Source organism: Eleginops maclovinus, chromosome 1, assembly GCF_036324505.1.
Source record: "Eleginops maclovinus isolate JMC-PN-2008 ecotype Puerto Natales chromosome 1, JC_Emac_rtc_rv5, whole genome shotgun sequence".
NCBI classification, from domain to species: domain Eukaryota; kingdom Metazoa; phylum Chordata; class Actinopteri; order Perciformes; family Eleginopidae; genus Eleginops; species Eleginops maclovinus.
Window position 1 is genome coordinate 14244886 of NC_086349.1, and position 19401 is coordinate 14264286.

Below are 19401 nucleotides of genomic sequence, written 5' to 3' on the forward strand. Positions count from 1 at the left end.
TAGCTTGTTAGGGTGTCATATAATACTGGGGTGATGTAGAGTAATGCGGACTATCCCTTTAGGGAGAGCGCGGAGGGATATGGATAAATGTGCAGTCTGGGTGTGTAGAAACAGGGTGGGCGTAGTATGTTCAAGGTTTCAAGGTTTTATTTGTCATATGCACAGCAGATACAGCGTATATGTTGGCAATGAAAATCTTATGTCGCGTGCTCCTCCAACAACTCAACATACATGGTGCAAAAGATAAATAAAATAGTGAAAAAGAGAGAAGAATATTTACAATATCAGCAATACAGATTTGAGGATGTGAAATATATACATATGTGGAATACATTGAGAGTATTCAAATACTTTACACTGTTGAATGAGGAGGTATGGACAGATGCATATATTATGTATAACAGATGTATATGGCAGATATGTATAATATATAGATATGTGTACTATAAACAGATATGTATAATATATAGATATGTGTACTATAAACAGATATGTATGGCAGATGTGTATAATATATATATATATGTATGTGTGTACTATAAACAGATGTGAGTAGACATTCACACAGCTCAGGAGTTCAGTAGTCTTATAGCCTGTGGTATAAAACTGTCTCTGAGTCTGGTGGTCTTGGTCCGGATGCTGCGGTACCGTCTGCCAGACGGCAGCAGACAGAACAGATTGTTGCTGGGGTGATGGGGGTCCTTTAATATCCTACCGGCCTTCTTCCTACACCGCTGGGTGTAGAGGTCCTCCATGGATGGCAACTCCGTCCTGGTGATGTGCTGAGCAGTTTTCACCACCCTCTGTAGAGTCTTACGGTTGAGGGCGGTGCAACTGCCATACCAGGCGGTGATGCAGCCAGTCAGGATACTCTCGATGGTGCACCTGTAGAAGTTGCAGAGTATCCTGGAGTCCATGTTGAACTTCCGCAGCCTGCGGAGGAAGAAGAGCCGCTGTCGAGCCGTCTTGGATATGACCCTGGTGTGATGTGTCCATGTCAGGTCCTCACTGATGTTAACCCCGAGGAACCTGAAGCTGCTGACTCTCTCCACAGGAGTCCCGTCGATGGTGATGGGTGTGTGTGCTTCTCTCTGCCTCTTCCTGTAGTCCACAATCAGCTCCTTTGTTTTGCTGACGTTGAGATGGAGGTTGTTGTCCTGGCACCAAGATGTCAGGGCTCTGACCTCCTCTCTGTACGCCGTCTCGTCGCCGTCTGTGATCAGGCCGATGACGGTCGTGTCGTCAGCAAACTTGATGATGGTGTTGGAGCTGTGTGTGGCCACGCAGTCGTGCGTGAACAGGGAGTAGAGGAGAGGGTAGAACAGGAAGTGGACGGGGGTAGAAGCTATGATAGGTCTGTCTGAAAAGTTAGCTGTATAACAAAGTCACAAATGAATACAACGAGTTCCAAAGGAAAATCCTGCGGCTCTGCCAATTGTTTTAAAAGTGGTTTCATGAACCCAGAAAGTCTTGCTTTAGCCAGGGCCGCCGCTCCCTATACGCAGAGTACGCAGAGCGCGTAGGGCCCCCCAGTACCTGGTGGGGGCCCCCGAAATTAAGATTGAAAAATCATAATAATCATTACATTATTACACGAAAAAATATATATAAATTAGTTATGAACAGGCCCACCGTTGTTTAAAAAAAGGATGTACCCTATCCCTCAATTCGGGCAAATGATATGTTTTTACCTAATATGTAAAAGAAGCCCCACCCCCCCACCCCTTCCCCGAAATATAATGTAATGGTACAGTCTTCAAAGTTATCGTCTTTTTGCAACGGCGTTTGCTTCGGTTTTCTGGTAGTAGCCTGAGGTTTCCGATATTTCTTTATCAAGCTGTTTTTGAATGGTGAAGCTGGCATAATGGCAAGTAAGAAATATGACTCTGGCGATCAAAAACGTTAGAAGAGGATACTGCGAGATGACGCCCGCGCACGTTTTTCTGGTAAGTGTGTGTTTTGTGTCTAATTGTTTTGCTAACATTTAGTCACATTGCTCATAGCTAAAGCCAGCAACCTAGGCTACGTTACCTATCAATTGGATTTAATGTAGCTCTAAACTCTAAATCAGATAATCTAGATTTCACAATGCATGGGATACGTTTGCAAATAGTTGACAGTTGTCACTGTAGATATTGGGCGCCTTATGTTTAGTCAGCTAAACTGTAGTTAGCTAGCAGTCCATGCACGGGGTCCAACGCAATTTACAGTTCTATATAGTGTACAGCAGTGGCGGCTGGTGGATCTTTTTCTAGGTAGGGCTGTGCCACATGCGATCAACTTAAGCAAACATCCCAGTATGACAAAAAAAAACAACAGGACTTTTCAGTGTTAATTTAACAGTCTTACATTTTAATGCCTCCATAAACAATTTAAGCATTTGAGACTGAGGACTATGTACAAAAACTTAAAAACAATGGCATTAGCAATACTGGTGAGAAAACGTGCTTGCTTTTTTTTTTTACAGTTTATTTGTAGAGGAATTTTGCTCTTCTGTCCTTCTGTGTGGCAAACCTCTCATTGACCTTCTTATTAAATTCAGGAATGTCCCTGACAAGTTTCTTCCCCATGGAGAGCATAGCCAGAGCATTGAGGCGATCCTGTGTCATGGTGTTTCTCAGGAAGGTCTTGATCCTCTTCAAAGTATCGAAGCACCTCTCAGATTCAGCTGTTGTCATGGGTGTGGTGATGAGGATCCTGAGAAGACTGACAGTCTCTGTGAAAGTGCTCTGAAGGTTGTTCTCCATGAAAAACTGGTACAGAGACACTGCACCACTGCAAGCATTGAACTCACTGTTATCATAGATGCATCTCTCCATGCAACAGTGTTGCGCTGATGAGGTGCTGGGTGAAGGACAGCCGCTCCTTGGCGTGCATCAGGATGGTATCACAAACCTGTAAAAGATATACCATTATCTAAAATTGCAATAAAGCTGTGAAAGTGATGCTGAACAAATGCCTATTTCCAAGTCAAGTATATGACTACTAAGGTTTTAACAGCATTACTCCTAATTGTACTTCGCAGCATGTTTCCATCTCCTGATCTTTAATTCTCTATTGGTTCCACAAGAAAGCAAGGTTTAGAGTGGCATTTCAATAAATAAACCACAAATGTTCTCTTACATGTGAGGATGCCTTATCCTTTTTGTAACTGCTCTGACAAACGTGGGATCTACAAAAACAGTAGACAAAAATATGAACGCCAACATATTGCAGGCTGCCTGCTGCATCATTCGACCATTGTGTGCAGTGTCGGTTTAGGTTTTATTTTGGCTACATACCACCATCACTGAAAAATATTCTAGGGCAAACACTGCAAGATCACAACTTACCTCTGTAGCCAGCCTCTAAAATATGCCGGTTTTTATCCACCTCCTCATTGTGCAGTAGGGCCTGGCTCAATTTGTGGCATTTGCAAGCAGTGGCAAGTACTTCCGGTGGCAGTTGCAGATGCCACAACTTTCCGAGGCATCTGTGGTAGCTAGTGGCATTTAGTGGCATCTGTGGCTGCAGATGCCACTAAATGCCACTAGCTACCACAGATTTTATAGTGGTTTAATTTATCTAAACCATTATTACAATGACAAATAAGTAATGTCTTCTGGAAAAACACAAACGTTTTGGCAAGTTTAATCAACCAAAATACAAAACCTTATTACGTCACAACAACTTTTGACTTGTGTTTTATCCTATACTATGTTTCTCTCTGTTTTTGCACTATTTTATTTATCTTATTCGCACCATGTATGTTGAGTTGTTGGAGGAGCATGGGATACGTTGTATGCTGTGCATATGACCAATAAAACCTTGAAACCTTGAAATTACAGTATGTAACATTCAGAGTGCATTTTCGACTTCTGAACACTTTGCTGGGAGAAATATACGTAACGTAAAGTAGTTGCATCTGTAGTGGCATCGGCTGCTACCACTGGATTCCGAGTCAAACTAGCTGCACCTTTACCAGCATTGATAACACTTTTGTGCAGCAATAATTATGATCAAATCGCCTTACGTGGCATCTGCAGCAAGTTGTGGCGTCTGCGGCTAGAGATGCCACTAGTGGCATCGGCTGCTAGTCATTCCGAGTCAAACTAGCGGCACCTTTACCAGCATTGATAACACTTTTGTGCATCAATAATTATGACCAAAACATATATCATGCTGTGATCACTGAGAATTATTTGTGCGAAAAGAAAAATAATTGATGAGTAAATGTTTGATTTGAAAATGTAAAACAGACTCTCAAATAAGAAAAAATATTTTCACAAATAAAACGAAAGATCTGTGAGTACTATAATTACATTTGTGAAACTCTCTCTAACATTTCAGGCATTTGTGAATCAATTTTGCAATTTTCCACCGAAAATGCGCTTGTGGAACTCAATTCTGTGCTTTTGCATCGTCTTTTAACACATGGAGGTTTTTTTATTTTTTTTTAACTTCTTTTTATTTTATTTTCACATCAGTCATGCAGTGCATCAAAACAAAATCTTATATGACAAAGTTGAAAAACATACAAAAAGGTCATACAGTCATACAAGGTGGAGATACAACACAATAGGGGTCCAGTTATTGAGGAATGCTTCTGACTTAAGATGTAAAACTGCAGTGGTATATTCCATGTGATAAACCTCTTGGACTCTATCCCTCCATTGAACTATTGTGGGGGGCTGTGGCTTCAACCAGGAGGCCGTTATGCTTTATTTGCAATTAGCAGAAGTGTCCTTAACAATTTTGTGTGGCTATCTTCCAGGAAGTCCTCAGGTACTATGCCCAGTACAAAACGCATTGGTTCCATCGGCAGGTCTATAGACAAGCACCGCTTTATTTCTCTTTGTATGTTTTTCCAATATTCCAATACTTTTGGGCAATCCCAGAATATATGTGTGTGGTCCCCTGGTAAGCCACAACCCCTCCAACACTCAGGCGAAGCACTACTCCACCTTGATATAACAAGTGGTGTTCTAAAATACCTCATTCTCAGCTTCCAGCCATATTCCCTCCAACTGGGGCTATTTGTGACTTTATGACCCTGTTCAAATGAAGTTTCCCACTGTGTGTCAGATATTATTGCATTCATCTCCAATTCCCACTTTTCTTTAATATCCAAATTATTCTCTCCCGGATCCTCTTGTAGTGCCTTATATAAATATGATATCATTTTTTTTGTCACTGTTCCCTGTATAGTTGAAATGAAAATATGCTCTATTTTAGATGGTGGGGAACAAAGCGTTTCCCATTCTTTATGTTTCTTTAGATAGTCGATATTTGTAAGAACCTAAAAATGTCTTCATTTGCTTAATACCACTTTTCTTTAATTTGTTCAAATGACTTTAATACAGTTCCCTCAAATAGCTGGTCCAAGACTTCTAATCCCTTATCTTTCCATCTTTCAAAACCCCTATCTAGTCTTGCTGGAATGAATTCTATATTATTAGCTATGCTTATGGCTCTAGATATGGTCAAAGGTGATTCTATTTTTTTCTTACAGTAGACCTCTCAGAGTATTTTTACTCTGTAGGGTCACTTTACTCTGTAGGGTCACTCACATAAGTCAAAATGTCGTCCACATATAGTGATATTTTATGTTCTGTATTTCCTTTATCCATTATCCCTTTTATTTTCTCATTTTGACTTATGGATGCCGCCAAGGGCTCAATGTTTATGGCAAAAAGTAAGGGACAATCTCCCTTCCTCACTCCTCGCTGCAGGTCGAAAAACTCTGAGAAGCGTCCATTCACTCTGACTCTTGCTTTAGGCTGTTTATAAATAGTTGTTACCCACCCTATAAATTCTGAATGAAAGCCCAGACAATGACAAACAAAAACTCCCATTTCACAGTGTCGAAAGCCTTCTGTGCCTCAAAGCTTATAAGCATTGACGTCTGTTTATTTTTCTTTGCACAGGTAATTATGTTTAAGGTTCTCCTTATATTATTAGCACCCTGTCTGCATGGAATAAACCCTGTTTGGTCTGGCTTAATAAGTGATCCAATATGTCTCTGAACTCTTTGCGCTAAGATGCTTGTTAACAATTTCTAGTCATTACATAACAGGCTAATGGGTCTATATCCTTCACAAAGTGTTGGATCTTTACCTTCCTTCTGTATCACAGATATGATGGCCTGTGACCAGGTCTCAGGAGGGTTGCCCTCAGAGAGAGCATATCTAAACACTTCAGTTAACACTGGCGATACGTCATTAATGAAGCACTTATAAAACTCTCCAGGGAGGCCGTCAACTCCTGGGGATTTGCTATTTTTTCATCTCTTTATTGCATTTCTAATTTCTGCATCTGTTACAGGTGATATCATTTGTGATGACGCTTCCTCTGATAGTGTGGGGAGCTTTACATTTTTAAGGAAAGTGTTGGTGTTATCCGTTGTCATTTGCTTCCTGGGTTCCTTATATAAATTGTGATAGAATGCTGCAAAAGCCTCTACCACTTCTTTGGGGTGTGATACTGTTTTACCATTTGTTGGATGGACTACTGTGGCGACCGTTCGGTTAGCCTGGGCTTTGCGGAGTTGAAAAGCTAAAAGACGGCTAGCTCTGTTTCCACTCTCATAATACCTTTGTTTAGTAAATCTTAGAGCTCCTTCTGCCTTCAGTGATAGCAGTTTATCTAAGGCTTTTCTTGCTTCTTCAAGTTCAGTAATAACATTGCTTGAGCCTGCACCCTTGTGTTGCTTCTCTAATGACTTTATTTTGTTTTTTCTAGCCCAGCTGTTCCTCCATTCCCGCATTCGTTTCAGTTTGGATGAGACCTGTATGATTTTCCCTCTCATAACTACTTTTGCTCCCTCCCATAGTATTGTAGGATTGACTTCTCCATTATCATTTATCTCAAGATATTCTTTAAAAAGTTGCCTCAGCTCCCCAACAATTTCAGTGTTATTCAGTATAGATACATTCATTCTCCAATACTTGAAAAATGATTGCATTCCTAAGTGTAGTGTCAACATGACTGGAGCATGGTCACTTATGGTTATAGGTTCAATATGACAATCAATTACCTTATACATATGTTGTGGGGGAATACAGAAAAAGTCAATTCTAGAATAACTACCATGGACATTGGAGAAGAAACTGAAGTCTTTCCCCTTGGGGTTTTTAACTCTCCATGGGTCTACAAGACCCAATTCAGAAATACAATTATTTAACATATGTGTCTTAGGGCTTGGAGGTCCCTTTTCCATTGGTGTCCTATCCATCTTTCCATCTTGTACTGCATTAAAGTCTCCTCCTATTATCAACATTCCTTTGGAATTATCTGTTACAGTATTTGTCAGCTCTTTGAAAAAACTTGGGTCATGCTCATTTGGGGCATATATATTTAGAATCGAGAATTCAAGTTCTCCCACAGTTCCCACTACCATCACAAATCTTCCTAATTTGTCCTGTACCACCTTTTCAGTATTGAAGCCACAGTTCTATTTATTAAAATGGCCACCCTCTTTTCTTTCCATGTCAAGCACTATATACTAGGCTAACCCATTCCCTTCTTAATTTCGTATGTTCATTTTCATTTAAGTGAGACTCTTGTAACAGAGCAATTGAACAATCTGTTTTTTTCAGCTGATTGAATATTTTTTTCCGCTTTATGGGATGATTTAAACCATGGACATTATAGCTGAGTATATTTAACTTATTCATATAGACGACTGTACCCCTTCTTACTTTTTAAAATAAACACCCTTTCTTCTACATAAACATGATGCACCTTATATGACTGCACAGATAAACCGTTGACATTTATAAACAAACAATGTAAAGAACAATAACACACAATCAACAGGAAGAAAGAACTGACTTCCAAAAAAACGACTGATTTAAAACACATCAGTCTCCACAGGGACGGAGAGTTGTGACCGGTCTCTCCGGATGTGTGCACTATGTGCGAGAGGCTATACGCAATCTAACGTCTTTGCTATGGCCTGTAGGCTGCAGGATCGGCAAAAAGTAGGAAATAAGGAAATCTTACATAATTTACCTTAGCTTTCTATGGATACACTAGCCAAAACGTGTCCATCTTACAGTTAAGGTACGAATCCTAACCTGTCTGAATTAACCAAGACCTACTTACTGCACTGGGTATGTTTACAGGTATTAGTCTTTGTGAAGAAAGCTTTTCAGATCCGCATTGGACATCACATCACGCTTGTGTGCCGTATCCATCCAGTTGTTCTGTAAAAGTTCAGTGAGAAGAGTTTCCCATCCATCACGTTCAACATGGATACCCAGGCCCTTGAGGGTTTCAGCTGCGTCTCCGAGGGTTGCGAAGGTCTTCACGCCGGAGTTAAGATGGATTTTCAACTTTGCTGGGAACGGCGATAGTGCTTTAATATCCTTCTCTTTCAGTTGCTTTATTATGTCCCTTACTTGTTTGCGTTTCTTCTGGGTGTCAGTAGTGTAATCTTGGTCGAAGAAAATTTTCTGATCTTTATATGGGACTCCTCCACGGCGTTTCCATGCTTCTTGAATTACCATCTCCTTAACCCTGTAGTCCAGAAATCGGACGATTATGGACCGGGGTGGTTTCTTCGGGTCTTTGGGCTTCATGGTCATAGATGTGCTCTCTCGATGTTCAAGTTCAGGTCCGCAGGCAACGCAAGTGATGTTCGAATAAGGTCGCTTATGAAATCCAACATGTTGTTGTCATTTCCTTCGTCCTCTTTCACTCCGTAGATGCGTAGGTTGTTCCTTCTCGCTCTTGATTCGAGATCCTCGCACTTGGCAATCACGCTAGCTTCTCGGTGGAGCAGATAGCGGAGGGCTCTTTCATTTCGCAGATTTTTTCCTCCGTGTCAACCAGTCTCTCTTCATAGTCTGTCATTCGTTGTTCAAGTTGTGTTGTCCTGTCCGCCACCTCACTAAGAGTAGTTTCTACCCTCCTTAAGGATTCTTTGGTTTCCTTAGAAGCTTCAGTGTGCTCTTTTCTTAATGTGCGTAGCTCGGTTAGCACCGCCGCCATGCTAGCATCGTCGCTTAGCCCAGAATCAGTTTGTTGGTCTTTAGTCGTCTTTGGTGGTTTGGTGGTCTCAGAGTCGGCGCCAGAGCAGATCTACTGGAGGGGCATTGGGTCATTGGCGGGGGCGGGGGGGGGGGGGGCTTGCTTGCTTTTGTGACATTAAAAACTCTTTAGCAACTTCGAACTCAGCGTCAATTATAGTCGATTGTGACAGATCGAGAATATGCTTCACAGCTGGTAGGAGGGGCATCAATGACCGCTAGGGGGGGCACGGCCCTCGAATGCCCCCCCTTAGCGCCGGCACTGGGTGGTCTTCTTTTCCGATTCTTTTCAAGTGTTCGACATAATGATTACTTAAAAGACTCTCCTCAGGAGCTTTGAAGTCAGGCTGTTGCCTTGGTCATGACGTCACCGGAGGTCCACACATGTAGTTTTGAGACAAACTTTCCACCGTTTTCGACTCAAATCGGCTCGTGTCACTCGGTTATTTTCGGTAACCACGCGATGGACTGCCGATGATGACCCTTCCGCATTTCAAGGTTTTATATTTGATCACATTTACTTTTATTATTATTATTTTAGTTGTAGCTACTCATGTTCTATGCCTTTTAAAAACACTGCTGTAACGCACATATTTAAAAATGTTGGACAAATAAAGTAAATACAACCTGACGTATTATATCAAAATCTGTTTGTGCCTTATTTAGAAAGTATAAACCTTGGCATCTCACTGGCAGTGGGAACTGAAATCAGTTACAGCACACCCTTAAGTCTGTAGCCAAGCCTAATGACACCAGTCTACACGTTGCTTGTCAATACAGACATTTCTTTATGTTGTCGTTCGTTCATTACGTTTATTCGCTACATTTTATGACAGACGTTCATATCTTCAATCAGCAATTGGCTAACTTGCTACAGAGACCCACCTCCGTGGTGCGACTTTAGCCCCAGCATAGTTTTTCAGTCATACAGTGTACTAGGAAAAGCATGTACTGTATGTTACACAAATTATTTTTAAATGATATTTTACACATATTTCTGGGTGCATTCCATATTTTAAACACAAACATATTGACAATTTATATAATCAATTATTTTTATTTTTATTATTATTATTATTTTTATTATTAATAATAATGTTTGTGCGTGTGGTTCAGGGAGGGTGGCGCCCCATCCCCCCCTATGGGCCAGCCGCCACTGGTATACAGTATAGTTCAGGGAAAATATTTAGTTTAGGACGATAAGGCACTTAGGTAGTTTTTGAGTGTGTGAAAAATGGTCTGGTGTGTGTGTGTGTGCGTGTGTGTGTGTGTGTGTGTGTGTTTGTGTGTGTGTGTGTGTGTGTGTGTGTGTGTGTGTGTGTGTGTGTGTGTGTGCAGTGTTGGAACTATGCCGAGATTTTCGGGGGGTCCCATTTTTCTCTCGGGGGGGGGGGGGGGGGGCGCTTGCGCTTGACTTGACTGATATTTTAGAGACCCCCCAACATTTCCCAAATCATGTTTTCGGGGGATCTCGTGTCAGTTTCAGGGGGTCTCGGATCCCCCGAGTCCCCCCGTAGTTCGGACACTGTGTGTGTGTGTGTGTGTGTGTGTGTGTGTGTGTGTGTGTGTGTTTGTTTAGAAGATGTTACTTCCTTTTATACCTTATTCATGTGCATAATTATTTTTGTTCATCTCTGGAGTCTGCAGTTGTGATGATTTGATGTGATGCTGTTGTTAAGAAGTTTAATATAAGTTTGATATATTATTTATACTGATGGTACTGCTGTTGTTGCTGTTGTTCTTTAACTTATACAGGTTCATATATTTATGTATATTTAATGTCAATTTTAAAATAAATGGTAAAGGTTTGAGTGGAACTCTCAAAGTTTTGTGTTTTGTGACACGTTGGGGGGGGGGGCTCTGACCAATTATGCTTAGGGCCTCCAAAAGCTTAGCAGCGGCCCTGGCTTTGGCCCTGGAAGACTGCAGAGAGTCCTCCTCTGTGCTCCTCCACTACGGTTTGAGAGTCGAGCAGGGGAGTTCAACAGGTGTCTTGTGATCCAGTGACCCTGAAGCTCCAACATGTTAACTAACTAGGTAGCAAACATGCTAACACAGTTAGCTAACACATGTTATCGTTAATGCAAGTCAACAGTATCGCCGATGATCTGCTGTAGCTAAAGCTAGTTGTTTCTTAAAAAAACCCATTTGATTTCATTAGTTTGCAATGGATGACCAAGCCAGTATACACTAATGATCTGAAGAGATTAGTCGATTAATTGATAGGTCTATCAGCGTTTCTAATCTGTCATTATTTGGTTACAGTCTTTAGAATGAGAAGATGTTATAGTTCATTAAACTCCTACGTGATCTGAACACCTCATCGTGGGATCTGGGAGACTGTGACGAACCTTTTCACCTGTTTTGACTCAAAGGTAAAGCGTTTAATCAGGAATACAATAGGTTAAAGCTGTGCTGAAAATATTCATTATCTGCGGCCTTATTATGGTCCGATACAGGTTCCTGTTAACAAATGAACGCAGATTCAACCTGACGTTATTGATATGCAAATTAGCAATGTATTTAGTATTTTCAATATCGTGTCCAGCAGTGTCTCAGTCAGTAGCGGCTTGGACTGGGAATCGTAGGGTCGCCGGTTCAAGTCCCCGAACAGACTTGAAATATGCAAAGTGGACTGCTACTTGGAGAGGTCCCAGTTCACATCCTAGGCCCTGCTGTGGTGTCCTTGAGCAAGGCACCGGACACCTCCAATCCCCCCTCCCCATTGCTCCCCGGGCGCTGCACGATAGCTGCCCACTGCTCCTAGTACTAGGATGGGTTAAATGCAGAGGACCAATTTCACTGTGTGTGCTCTGCTGTGTGCATGTGTGTGACAATAAAGAGGGTTTCATCCTCCGATTCTATGTGACGTTACCACACGAATCCAAAAGGAAATAATTGTTATTATTGTGTCCTGCATTTTCTTTAGACATGGGCCTACAGTATCATACATTCATATAAAGCAGAACCAGAGTGCTATATATAAAGGTTTCTAGAACACAGAGAAGCAACTAAAGCATTTTTCACAATTAAATCTTCAGTCCGTTATTGTCTACTACAAAATATTCTGTATTTCTGCTCATATGTACTCAAGAAGATCTTTATACTGTTGCTGTTGTATACTTGTTAGGGTAGGTTAAGAAAGGTGTTAACCTGATTTTCGATGGTTACAATGTTTTAAGCAATGAACTTGAGACCCCCTCAGACCTTCAGCCATTGCCTTTGTTTCCTCAGGACAGGATGTTCTGCAGAGTACAGATATAGGATGAAGTCCCTTCTCCAGCTTCCAAAAGCTTCACTCAACCCATCTTCACTTGACCGTGTGAGTACACACAATTACCAACCTTACCCAATTTGCCAGGGGCACAGGTATTGATTTTCAGCTTGTGAATCTGTGTGTCATCATTGCATAATTTGGTCCTGGAGACTACTGAAGCAGGAACTGCCACACCTAGTTTTTTATTTTTCTGTCCATCTCTAGACAGATTTGGTCAAGGAAATAGCATCACAACTGTTCAAGGTGCCGTCACAACACTTTACACATCTGTAGTGGCTGGTGAACCAAACTAGGAAATTATAAAATTAGACTGCCAGGCATGTATTATTTTTTTCGCTGAAGAAAAAAAGTCACCTCTTTGTTTTATTATTGGACGTGACTGTATGTATACTTGCATTTCTTGCTTTTGAAGTTAAACCCCACTCCGAGGTTTGAACCTATCCCTACCAGCTGCATATTTCAATAAGATAAACCTTACCCAATTGACTTTGTGTGAGCATTTCCCTTGCAAACAACAGGGCTGATTTGAAACAGTAGATAGCCTGTTGAGGCATTCAAACCCATGTAATTCAGATCCATTTTTATTGAGTAAGAAATGTGAATATTAACACTTGCATTCTTGCAGTTCCTCCCAGTACAGTCATTTAATTTTAAAGTAAATCTCAAAAGGAATGTATAAGTGTGCGGTACCTCTTTAGTTTTTGCCATTTTATTTTTATTGAGCTGCTGCAATGCAAAACTGTCCCAAATTGGGATCAATAAAGTACTTATCTATCTTTAGTTTTTGCCCATTTCTGTATGTAGTGTATTTCTAGGCATCAGCCACTAGGTGTCAGTCTCGTCTACTGCACAGGAGCGAGGTCTGCTGTTGAGGAGCCTCTCATTGTTCCTCCAGTGAGCTGCTCAACCTTTTCCAGACTAAGACCATCTTTTTAAGTCTCAAATGTGTATAACTTCGGCTATTTTTACAACTTGTCAAGTCTTTGTCAATTATGTCAGACACATTATATTCATTATTGGTGAGGGAAAATGAAGGTGGATTATTAGCCTAAAAAGCCAAAAGATCTTTTCCTAGTACTGGTGTCTATTTTGATTATTAGATGCCTGTCATAGAAAGATAAAGTCCCTGATGGAAAAGGCAAATATTTGATCGGTAAAGATTGTCAAAGAAGCTCTGGGAGCATGTCGGGATTGTGCAGTCTTAAAGTATTAATAGAGAGTATGTTGGTTCCTAGGAGATACAAACACATACCAACCTCACAAGTCATTCTCACTATTCTCCCCTGGCATTACCCTTGGGGAGAAGGGCTATAAATGCTTGAGTCTATATTCGATATATGTTATCACTAGTAGTTCTTTGCCGGGATCATATGGCCGAGGGTCAGGCTTACAGGGTTGTTCTTGTTGCTGCAGCTTGATAACTTGGAGCTGATTGATACATTAATATTGCATTGATCCGTGCCTTCTCTTTCACATGGGGGCACTACACTTCTTTACATCACATTACATTATGTCTACGTAAGGTGGACATCTGTAATGCAGCATCACAGTGTCTGTGAGTTTCAGTGTTAATATGGACACAGGCAAACCCATTTTTTTGTAGCAATTCATATTACTATAAATAAATGTTTGGCTTGGGATTTTCAAAAAGTCCAGAAATTGGCACAAACATCAACACTGCTTGAAAATTGCAGTAATTGGGTTTGGGCATGCCAAGAGAGCTCCAAAGCGACACCCAAACCAACACCTGGTTTGGGATACTAATCCTTTGATCCTTACTGATTTTGTTAATATCATTGATCTTATCTTTTAGAACATATCGTTTATTTTCGGGACCTTTTTGTCCCGACTTTCTTTGTAAATAGATTTTTATAGATATGCATAGATTGGGTTGGTGATATCCAGAGACTTTTCCATTACTAAATTGCAAAGCCTTAGTAGTTTTCAAGGAGTGCCATCAATGTGGGGCGGCGGTCAATTTTGCCCAAAACACAAAAGAAAGCTGATGTAACTCAACTTTACATGGTCCTATGTATTTAAAATATCACTCTCTGGATAAGGGTCCAAGCCTGAATACATCTACACGCCAGTATTGGGTTGAAGGCTTGGTCAACGCTTCATAGTCCTTTCATTTTGTGTTTGATCCTTGATTATACAGAGCAGCATCTTTCCTTGGACTCCTTTACTCATCCTCCATTAACCCCATTAAAACTTTTTTTTTATTGTGTACCATAAAAGCAAAATGTGGGTATTTTTTTAACATTGATTTAAATTAATTTCCTGGAAGAATACTGTTTTGCTAACAAAAGCTCACAATTAAAGATATTCTCGGCTACGTCAGAATGAAAAGCCAAAGAACGTACTCAGTGTAATGTAAGTAATGAGGGTGGATGTTACATAAGATGAGATTTATATTGAAGAGAAGCTCGCACACAGTGCTCCTACATGGATCGTGCTTGAGTCTGAGTTTGAGGGCTATGTCTGTGAATCACAGTGGACGCTACACATTAGACAATTAATCTGCAAAAACAAACACCTTCTCTGGCGAGGCATAACGGGTCTTTGAATAGCCACAGGAGACAAAACAAAAAGACTATCACCTATAAACATCACGATTGAGGGCAGTGGCCTAGCCTGAGATTTTCCCTTCCATTTATTTGGGCTGTTAATGATAGGCTATCAGATTCCTATCTCCCTTTCCTGCTCTCTCCCCTCCTGTGCTCCCCGCTGTAGCCTGGAGGACTGTTTTGGCGAGCATCTGGAGGCAGTCTGTTGAATAGGCTTCATTCTTGCAGGGCCCTGTGCTCCAGCGAGCGCACTCAGGGCATGGACGCTCGGCCATGATTGACAGAGAGCCATTAGCGGGGGTGGGGAGGAGAGAGACAGAGAGAGAGAGAGAGAGAGAGAGAGAGAGGAAAGGAGATCTGCAAGAACACAGCGGCTTACATTAGTTGTAATTTTCTCTCTCACTGCGTTATTTGTATCAACAATATATTGTTGCCTCCCATTCGCCCTTTGCTTTCCTCCATCTCTTGAGCTCTGTTAGGCCTACATGTCTAAATGTAAATCAAGTTTGGGAGACAGGCCTGGTGCTCTTGTGTCATAGTGATAAGGATGGGTTTGATTTCTCTCTTTCTCATACATTGAATACTGAGTAATTCTCTGCAGCATGGACTCAGGCCTTTCTTCCGAAGGAGGAATAGGTGGAGGGGGCTGGTGTGGCAGTCAGTTCGGGTGAATATGGTTGTGGAGCAGCTGAAGAAGTCTATTTGCAGACGTTTTTGAGGATATCTGTGGACAACTGTGGTCTCAAACCCAGCCACCAAGTCTTTCCTAGCTGCGTGCCATTTCCTTGCAGTGAAGTGCAACAAGGATATTTCAAGTTTCATTTTTATAATGTTCTCACTGAATTTCAAAAAGGATTTATTTAGTCAGTCTTTCTAATTTGAAAATTTGAAAAAATCTGCTTGCCATGACTCGAGTGGCCAGAGATTTAGTTAACACTGTGTCATTCATTCACAACACCAATTATGGCAGAAATTTTTCTGTCGGTCAATCACAAGTTAAATGTTCTTGTAAAATATAATTTGACTAATAAAACTTGTCCCCTCGTCATTTCTTTAGTGCACTTCCTTCCCTATTGATTGTGTGGCTGTGAATCTGGGATACCCCAGCTGTTTGCTGGTTCAGATGTTGGATCAATTTGTTTGTGTCTGTGTGAGAGGCTCTGGCTCTGGCTGGAGCTGAGCTGTAGAAGGTAATGGGATTGTAAGTGTCTGGCAGAGAGGAGGAGTGGTAATGAAATGAGGGGCTGTGGCTGTCAGAGCGAGACATTTTAACTGACAGCCGCCCACATCAGAGGATACACACCATCTAGCATGCTGTTTGTGTATATTTTTTCACACGTGTGGGAATGTGTGTATATTATTACGCATGTTTATGGCCATACAGACACAGTGCTTTCACAGCGTCACTGCTCATCCTGACAGTCAGACAGGATCACAGGAGTTGATGTTCGCTAACTGTCATTAGCGCAGTGGGTCTGTCACTCTGCTGCAGAGATAGATTGAAACCTCAGCATGACAACATAACTGCAGCGTGTTACAGCAGGGAAGGCGTGACCAGCTGCTGCATTTCCGACTCTGCTGATAGCTCTTATCTCAGTGGGCAGGGAAATATAGTAATGCTGTCCCTTCAGCTGTCATAACAGTCATTCACTGGCTGTATGTTAACTTGGTGCATGTTCCTGGCAGATATAGCTTGGCTAAGCTTTTAGAAAGAGGTTATTGATTGTCATAGTGCAACTGGACTCCCAGTTTATCTGAACTAAACCAAAATGTGATTTTGATGTTACATCCTATTCCTGCCAAATCCTTGCAAATACTTTATACCCTGGCCTGTGTGTGAGTCACCCTCCTTCTGTCCATGTTTTGAAATCATCATATCAGTGCATAAGCCCTACATGTATCCTATTGTGATTTGATTCAGACAACAGAAATGGCAGATTAGTCTTAAATCCGCCCAAGTAGATTATCCACTCATCTCTAAAGCTCATGCATTGAGGGTTCCTCATAATTGCCGCTTGCATTTGAGGGGGCAGGAGTGCCCAGCTTACCCTCGATCAGGAGAACAGAACCGATCTGCTTCCACAATGCCATCCACATCCGCTTATTAAAAGTGCGCTTGACCCCGGGATTTTCCCCCGTGTGCCTCTTCCCATTGTGTTTTGTCTGATTGATGTTGACTGGGGTCACCTAAGCCCATGCAGGGGATCACGGCACAGTGCGCAGGGGGCTAAATGTTTACATGCATTCATTTGACTTTACCCAGGGGTCTGCTGGCCCAATCCAGGGTCGTCCTGTGCACGGGCAGACAAGGCCATATGTCATGCTTTTCTTCACCACTGGTTTGAAGGTCAGACCCACCAGGTTATGGAGGCTAGTTAGAGAGAATAAACACTCTTTATGAGCAGAACCTTCCCTTGTGTTTTGGATCACCAAACATGTCTTTTAACATGAGTGGGTTGAGAAACATGCCTGACACTAATGTTGCTTCTCCGTTGACATTAACCTGACAATCATGTCAGAGAAATAAGCCAGTATATTATGTGCAGTGTTTCAGTCATGCACTTATCTGGAGCCATATGCGACAGTGATGAACAGAGATTGACAACTGGTAAATAGTTAAGCTTGAAATAGAAAATAAAAACAGCCTGAGGGATAAATAGTTAGACTATGAAACAACCGGACTGACGAAAACAGATGTGTTTTGAGCAGTGAGGGCAGAGGTGAGCAGACAGTGAGTAGACGATCTTGCGGAAATCACTGTCATATTTAAACTGTAAATAATTGTGTTAAAGAAAAAAATTGAAAATGCAAGCATATGAATTCAATGCATTTTTTACAACTACTCTTTTTTAAGTTGCTTGTTTTCTCTTAGGATCCATTGTATGTAGTTTATTGTTTGAAACTTCCACCCATTTGATTCAGGGATACTTTCCACATCCGATCATTTTTACAATATATAATAACACAATTAAACATTTTCGTGAATTCTTGCTTTTGTAAAAGTACACATTATTAGAATTGATATGAAATACTTCAATTAAATTTAGATTGCAGGGCATCTTGATGACCTTCTGGTTTTAAGGTTTTATGTAATAAAAAACAAACATTTTAATTTTAATGAGTTTCCAATGTATTCACATGTTCTCGCTCTTGATATAATTATGACACATTAAACAACATCAAAGCAAACCTTCTGATGTATTTACCTATTTATTGCAATGATAGCAGTTTCTCCTGTTGAGGTTAAACATTTGGCCAGGGACCTTTGCTGCATGTCAACTCTACCATTTATTCCCTAATTTCTTGTAATTTCTCTAATATATCTCTTCAAAAAAGACAAAATACCACTCAAAATTAGAAACTCATTGTCGGCACAACAATAGAATGATGTTTGGGAAAAAGAAGAGGATAAACATCATATAGCATTACCACAGCTATTGTCTTTTTAGATTTCGCACATGGTTCTTCATTGTGCGCTTATATTACCTTTATCAAAACTGTTGCAAAAGTTGTGTTGGATATTTGTGTTTGCTCTTCTAGTAGCTAATGTATCCTCTGGCCGAAAGCAGAGTCAAGGATAACAAGGGTCTGGTAAGTTTACTTATTTGGATTTAGATTTTTTCCTCTTCAATCTTAAAGGTCTTCAACCCAAACCGACATTAGGGTTTGTGACAAAACTTGACGCAGTTTATCAGATTTCATGCAGCTTCCTGTGGAGCCAAAAAAGACTATGAACACATATCGTTCACATATGCAGAAGAACTCCCCATGACCTGTACACTCAATGTAGACTTTTCTGCTCATATGTTGAAGTTGAGTGTGTATTCCTTATAATGACCTCTAAGTGTCTCCCACTTGGGGCAAAGTTAGAGGTTTTGTGCTGACGCAGTGTTCAGTTGGGGGTCAGTACAGCAAGGCTTCGAACATTACGGCAAACAGTTCCAGGGCGTTGCAGCTGCAGCTCCTCCTTTAGCACTGTTATAATTCCCCAAATGATTTAACAGGCAGCCATTGATCCACCTGGTAAACATTCATTGCTTTCAAACAGATTTTCCACTACGTTTGGAGATCTCTCTCTCTCGCTGACACTCTCTCATGCTTATGCATTGGAATGCGCCTGTGTGTGTGTTTTTGAAATGAATGTTAACAGGCGGGCGGGGGTGGGGTAGCTTATTGGAAACTGAGGGAGCGAGTGTTTGGTAGAATGTGGTTACTACTAAGAGAAGAATAGGGAGAGAACAGACAGTGTGGTAGTAAGGTATAGAAAACCAAAGATTGTCTGCTATTTCTCTCACCCATTAACCAGACATGGCCATTGTTGCGTTCACTTCCCACTGGCACACTGTTGCTATGAGTGACAGCCCGACACGCCGCCTCTGTAGGTCTGCCACATGGTGGGCCGCTGAATGGGGAATGCAAAACGTCACTTCTTTGTAAAAACAGCTTACCTCAACTCTTTATGTAGCAAAAAGCTTTCACCTGCGCTTCACACAACATTTGATAATTGCTTTTGCCTCACAGCCCTGAGGCTAAAATAAAAATTGAG